This window comes from Rana temporaria, chromosome 1, assembly GCF_905171775.1.
Source record: "Rana temporaria chromosome 1, aRanTem1.1, whole genome shotgun sequence".
In the NCBI taxonomy this organism is placed as follows: Eukaryota; Metazoa; Chordata; class Amphibia; order Anura; family Ranidae; genus Rana; species Rana temporaria.
The window spans coordinates 359,061,732-359,069,186 of record NC_053489.1 but is presented as its reverse complement, the minus strand read 5'-3'; positions in this window follow the sequence as shown (position 1 = coordinate 359,069,186).

Here is a 7,455-nt window from a genome sequence, read left to right as displayed (position 1 = left end):
TAATTGTTTTAATTTTTTTTTATTTTTTGTTAAATTTTTCTTCTTTTTTTTACGATTTTTTTTTCTAACACACTGTGACCAGAGCAATATAATGTTACCATAGTAACACTGTACTACTCTGGAGAAGTGATCAGGTTTTTTTTGTTTTTTTACACATTATGATTGCTTATATCAGTGCATTACATTGTTATAAGCAAGCATTTTACCTAATGAAACTGATTTATTCAGTTTGTTTTGTTGTGATTAGCTGTGATTGGCCAGAGCTAATCATATGGTACAGATGGGCTATGATTGGCCCGGTCTGAACCATGTGATCACATTGACCAATTACAGCTAGCAACACAATTGTACACAATGGACGGCACGAAAGGAAGCCATCCAATGTGTACAACTGTTATGTGATTTGTGACAACTGTCATATGACGTCCACCCGGATCGATGAAAGTCCCGCCCGGCCATTTTCTATAGGGTGAGAATTGGTTAACCACCCATTTTTACCCCACCACTGTGAACAAACAGAGATGTTATAATATTTTTGCTTTAGATGCATTTAGAGTGGAAATATTATTCATTTAGTGCAGTGGTCTCCAAACTGCGGCCCGAGGGCCGGATGTGGCCCTTTGCTTGCCTTTACCCGGCTCTTGGGGCACTATTCCTCCTACTGATACAAGACACTACAAACCCATCTGACACCAAAAATGGAGCACCATTTCTCCCACCATCACAAATAATGAGGGCTCTTTTCTTCCCTAGAATACCAACAATGGGGCACTATCCCCCCCCCCCCATACCAAATGTGGTGATGTTTACTCCCACTGATGCTAAGACCATTTCTAATCCTGCTGGCCACAATCCGGCCCTTCTAAAGTCTGAATCCGGCCCTTTGTTTAAAATGTTTGGAGACCCCTGATTTAGTGGATAATAAATTACTACCATTGCAAGACTTGTAGACTTCTAAGGTTTTTCTTTGCCCTTGTTATATTTAGTATTTTACAACGCTACAATAAAAATGTTAGTCATAATCCTATAAGTGTTCAAAAAAGAAATCCATTTATTTCTCAAATCGAAAAAAAAAAAGATTGATCCTAAAAGATTATGATCTCGTGATTGGCCATGTGGCTGTGACTTACGGTGTTGACTGTAGAGGTTAACTTCTTGGTGTTAGAAGAATGAAATCAGCTTTTTTTTTTTTTTTTTTTTTATTAATAACCTCTGATCTTGGAGACTTTCCCAAGTCATTCAAGGTGACTGAAATTTCCAGACTGGAAAACGTAACTGTAGCAAAGGGCAGACCCTGATGTTGTTGTAAAGGATCACTGTGGGCAGAAAGGGAGGGCACACCGGCTAGTTAGTGATTATAAAACCTTCAGGAGAACGGGAGCAAGTTGATGAGAAGTCATGTTCTGGGGATTAAATACAACAGCTCTGAGAAAAATACTTTATAGATGGGGCTGCCAAAGACGTGGGATTAAATAGAAAGCAAAAAATAGAAGCTGATCAACTGTGAAAGGATATTCTGTATCACACACACAATATTTACATACAACATTTCCAAGGAATCCGACCATTGGCTATTGGGTCCAATGAAGAAAAAAGCATCCGAGTGGTGCTGGGACTTTGACGCGAGTTCATACAAAGTAGTGAAAGGACCAAACCATTCAGAGAGCTCATGGGCTCAGGTTAGGCTACACAAAACAGACAAGGCTATCCTCAAGTGTGTACCTAGCAGGTTACCAGAAAAAAACGAACACGACCAAATGAAGAGGCCCCATTCACACCTCACCATTTTGTACCTTAAAGCTCCAAAATGCTGAAGGAAAAAAACAATTATTCTCTATGGAGTTGGTTCACATCTCAAGTCCAAGTCACCAAACGCCTGTAGCTCAAAAAAGTTCAGGAGCTTTTTTTGATTACCCCTAACCCTTTATACTAACTCCTAATCTTAAACCCAACCCTAATATTAAACCCTAACCCTAAGCCCTAATATTAACCCCTAACCCTAATCCCAACCCCTATATTGACCCCTAACCACTAACCTTAATATTGACCCCCTAACCCAAATAACTCCTAATCCTAAACCTAACCCTAATATTAACCCCTAACCCTAATCCCAACCCCTATATTAAACCCCTAACCCTAATCCTAACCTTAATATTAACCCCTAATTCTAAAGCTAATATTAACCCCTAATCCCAGACCCTAACCCTAATATTAACCCCTAGCCTTAATCCCAGCCCCTATATTGACCCCAACCACTAACCCTAATATTAACCCCTCATCCTAACCCTAATATTAACCCCTAACCCTAATCCCAACCCCTATATTGACCCCAAACCCTAATATTGACCCCTAACCCTAATACAGTACCTCTGTCTCTGGAGTCCATATCTCTCTTAATACAAGAAAGGATTTTGCTCACTTTGGAAGCCACAGCTTGGCATTGCGTTATTTTTAAGCTTATGATCTACCAGAACACCCAGACAGTTGCGGCCGGTGCTCAATTTTTTTTTTGGGGGGGGGACAAAACTGTTTTTTTTCACTGGGTAATGTGTGCTATAGTCTAGCCATGTTATCATGGAAAAGTCAATGTTACCTATACAGTATACACCACACATGAACTTAACTGGTAAAATCTGAAAAATGAAAGATCACTGGCAGATTGATTACTTGTCTCAATAACAGATCTGCTGCATTTGGTCAGTCCATGATTACCGTATTTATCGCCTTATAAGACGCACTTTTTCTTCCCCAAAACTGGGGGGGAAAAGTTGGTGCATCTTATACGACGAATATATATTTTTTTGACTCACCGATCCGACCGATCCGATCCGCGGAGCGCACCACCGCCGCGGTCTTAGGAAAGGTCGCGGCTTTGGCCTAGCTATTCCTACCAGAGCGATCTGCAACAGTGAGTGGGGGCAATGTTACTGGCTATTATGTGGGGGCAATGTTACTGGCTACTATGTGGGGGCAATGTTACTGGCTACTATGTGGGGGCAATGTTACTGGCTATTATGTTGGGGCAATGTTACTGGCTATTATGTGGGGGCAATGTTACTGGCTATTATGTGGGGGCAATGTTACTGGCTATTATGTGGGGGCAATGTTACTGGCTATTATGTGGGGGCAATGTTACTGACTATTATTATGTGGGGGCACTGTTACTGTCTATTATGTCGGGGCAATGTTACTGGCTGTTATTGTGTGGGGGCACTGTTACTGGCTATTTTTATGTGGGGGCAATGTTACTGGCTATTATTATGTGGGGGCAATGTTACTGGCTATTATTATGTGGGGGCAATGTTACTGGGTATTACTAATGTGGGGGCAATGTTACTGGCTATTACTAATGTGGGGGTGGTATGATGGTGATGACGAGTGGGGGGCAAATATTTTACTACAGGATTTGGTTCAGAATCTTTTTTTTCTAGATTTTCCTCCTTTAAAATTGGGTGGGTCTTACAGTATATGCCGGAGCGTCTTATACGGCGAAAAATACGGTACATGTAGGTAGGCATAACAGTCTGCTTGCTGAAGATTAATGGGCAGAAGATCCATAGCTGTACAAGTTTGCCTATCGGTAAACATATCTGTAAGACAAAAGAAAATTACACGCTAGTAAAAAATAAACTTTCACAGTTCATAACCTCCCTATTACCTCCATCCTCTTTTACGAGCCAATTGACAAGATTTGAAAACCTATGCAAGATGTTGCCACATTCAAAGGAGCCCTCTCTGAATCCTAAACTTGCTGACTATTCTTCTTGAGCAAGACCCAGATTCTTTCCAGCTTTATATTCGAAAATGGGAACAAGAATGAGACCTTTCCTTTACCATGGCAAAAATGTGCTATAGTTATCCCATGAGGCATCCAATGCCAACAGGTATCAGGAGACCAACTATTAATTGCAAACCCCTTGGAACAGTACACCCGCGACCTTGCAGATTTCCAACTGTTCCCAGTGTCTGTTGTAGATGCCAAGAAGATGAAGGCACACTACTTCACATTTCCTGGTCCCCCAGAACCCACTTCTCAGTTACCCAGATTATTAACAAAGTGACCAGACTGGCCCTCCACAATAATTCCCTAACATTTCTACTTCACCTTCCGTCCTCATTGAAGGGTCAGGATGAACATTTTAGACAAAGCTGGTTCTACTAACTCTCTCTTGATTAAGACTCCACCTACCATCTTTTTTTTATGGGCTGATTATGCAAATTTCCCTTCTCATAACTTGCTTCTGAGCACGTGCGTTTTTTCCTGTCGTTAAAGCGTACACACGACCATTTTTCACGACGTGAAAAACGGCGAGAAAAAACAGAGCAGGTTCTAAATCGTTGAGAAAAATGCTCTGGAGCCTACATGCAATCGTTTTTAATGACCAATTTAATAAATTGCATTTTTCTCGTCATGAAAAACGGTCGTGTGTACGCAGCATTAGGCTTCATGTACACTGCTGCTGGTAAACAGACGTTTAGGAGCAGCTGGGCATTTTTTTCAGCTGCCCCTCTATGTTATCTTATCAGTACATGTACACAGGGTCGATTTACAGTCGTTTCTAGGCAGTTGAGTTTAGAAGCATTTTTTGGAAAAAGATGAATTCAGGACAGATGTTCAGAGGCATTTGAAACGCCAAATGCTTGTAACAGCTTGTAAACACATGTAAACGCGGTAACTCATTTTTTACTATTTGCAATATATATATATATACAGTACAGACCAAAAGTTTGGACACACCTTCTCATTCAAAGAGTTTTCTTTATTTTCATGACTATGAAAATTGTAGAATCACACTGAAGGCATCAAAACTATGAAGTAACACATGTGGAATTATACATAACAAAAAAGTGTGAAACAACTGAAAATATATTTCATATTCTAGGTTCTCCTTTTGCAGCAGACACATCTCTAGAACTGGTAAGAGGAGACTGTGTGAATCCGGCCTTCATGGTAGAATTTCTGCTAGGAAACCACTGCTAAAGAAAGGCAACAAGCAGAAGAGACTTGTTTGGGATAAAGAACACAAGGAATGGACATTAGACCAGTGGAAATCTGTGCTTTGGTCTGATGAGTCCAAACTTGAGATCTTTGGTTCCAACCCCCGTGTCTTTGTGCGACGCAGAAAAAGTGAACGGATGGACTCTACATGCCTGGTTCCCACAGTGAAGCATGAGGGGGGGAGGTGTGATGGTGTGGGGGTGCTTTGCTGGTGACACTGTTGGGCATTTATTCAAAATTGAAGGCATACTGAACCAGCATGGCTACCACAGCATCTTGCAGCGGCATGCTATTCTATCCGGTTTGCGTTTAGTTGGACCATCATTTATATTTCAACAGGACAATGACCCCAAACACACCTCCAGGCTGTGTAAGGGCTATTTGACCAAGAAGGAGAGTGATGGGGTGCTGCGCCAGGTGACTACCTCTTGAAGCTCATCAAGAGAATGCCAAGAGTGTGCCAAGCAGTAATCAAAGCAAAAGGTGGCTACTTTGAAGAACCTAGAATAGGAAATCTATTTTCAGTTGTTTCACACTTTTTTTGTTATGTATAATTCGACATGTGTTACTTCATAGTTTTGATGCCTTCAGTGTGAATCTACAATTTCCATAGTCATGAAAATAAAGAAAACTCTTTGAATGAGAAGGTGTTTCCAAACTTTTGGTCTGTACTGTATATATATATATATATATATATATATATATTTTTTTTTTGTTTTGCCACATGTAAATGTGGCAAACCTGACGTTTTTAAACGTCGTTTACTATCTGTCAAGGTAAATCGTTCAGGGGAGGTTGTAAAACGTCCCATTATGTAATGAGCCAACGGCTCATTATGTAATACTCGCCTGAGATCGAAGCCCTCGCTGCGTTGCCCGTAGACAGCACCGGCTGCCAACATCACTCCCGGAGTTACTTCCGGGTATTGCGGGCTCCGTCGCTCTGAATGGCCAGAGCCGCAGTGACATCACTCCCACACATGCGCGTGGGAGCCGCCGGTAACGACACAGTCTAACTGAAGCAACAGCACGACGTGCCATTGCTTCAGTGTGCATGTGCCGATGACTTTGGCACATGCATATACAGGGGATATCGCCTAAACCGTTCAGGGTAGCTTCAGGTAAGTCATATTATAGGCTTACCTGTAGCAAAAAGTGGTTTGTAAGGGTTTTTACAACCACTATAACAGTCACAGCAGCAGAGATAAACAGTGTAGTGGGAGTAGGTCTACAGATTAAGGATGATGGCTTTGGGAGCGTGGAGGAAAAGTGAGAGTGCACCCCAGGAACCCAAAGCAAAATAAAGACAGGAGGGTTAGTAAAACCAGACTTCGGGAGGTAAGTACATGGCCTACACTTTTATCAAGACCGTAAGAGCCGGTTCACACTGGGGCGACTTGGGATCCGACTTGAAGTCGCCTCAAGTCGTCCCAAGTCGCGCTGTCGAGAAAAACAATGCAAGTGAATGGAAGCGGTTTTAATACACACGACTCGAGTCGCTCCGACTTCAAAAGAAGTTCCTGTACTACTTCAATCCGACTTGTAGGCGATTTGTACCCATTGATTTCAATGTAAGTCTGATCACTGTCTTAACTGAAGCGACTTTCCAGGAAGATAACATACATTTCAACCATACAACCTCTCCCTCCCCCTCCCTCCCCTAGAGCTGATTGTTGTTTGATTGGTCACTGGAAAGTCTCCTGTCCTGGAGATGACTTCAAGTCGTGTTGTAAATCGCCCCAGATCGCCTGGTGGTTCATGTTCAAGTCGTGTTGGAGTCGCCTCTGAAAGTCGCGCTGGAAGTCGTGTCGCCCTAGTGTGAACCGACTCTTATTCAACGGTGGCCAAAGCTGCACAGTTTGTTATTATCTACAGCAGGGGTCTCCAAACTTTCTAAACAAAGGGCCAGTTTACCGTCATTCAGATTTAAGGGGGGCCGGACTGTGGCCATTGGAAGTTGAAAAAATCCCGATGTCAGTTGGAATAAACAATCGCCCCATCTCTGGTGTCAGTGAGAGGAATAGCATCCCATGGTTGGTGTCAGTGGGGGGGAATTTTGCCCCATTGGGAGGAATTGTGCACTATAATTGGTGGTGTTGTGCCCCATTGTTGGTGTCATTGGGTGGAATTGTGCCCCATCCTTGGTGTCGTTGGGAGGAATTCTGCCCCTTCATTGGTGTCAGTGGGGGGAATTATGTCCCATTGTTTGTATCAGTGGAAGTAAATAGTACCCCAAGGGCCAGCTAAAAGCAAGCAAAGGGCTACATACGGCCCCTGAGCAACAGTTTGTAGATCACTGTTCTATAGGCACCCCTTAAATGCATAGGCAGTTTTGGGGTAAAGATGAACTAACTGTTTGAACATTGGAGAGTTGAGCGCATCCTTGGAAGCGCTATGCTTGAGCTGATTCCCACACTATATATATCATGTATGCCCAGTATTAAAAAGTTTAGAGTT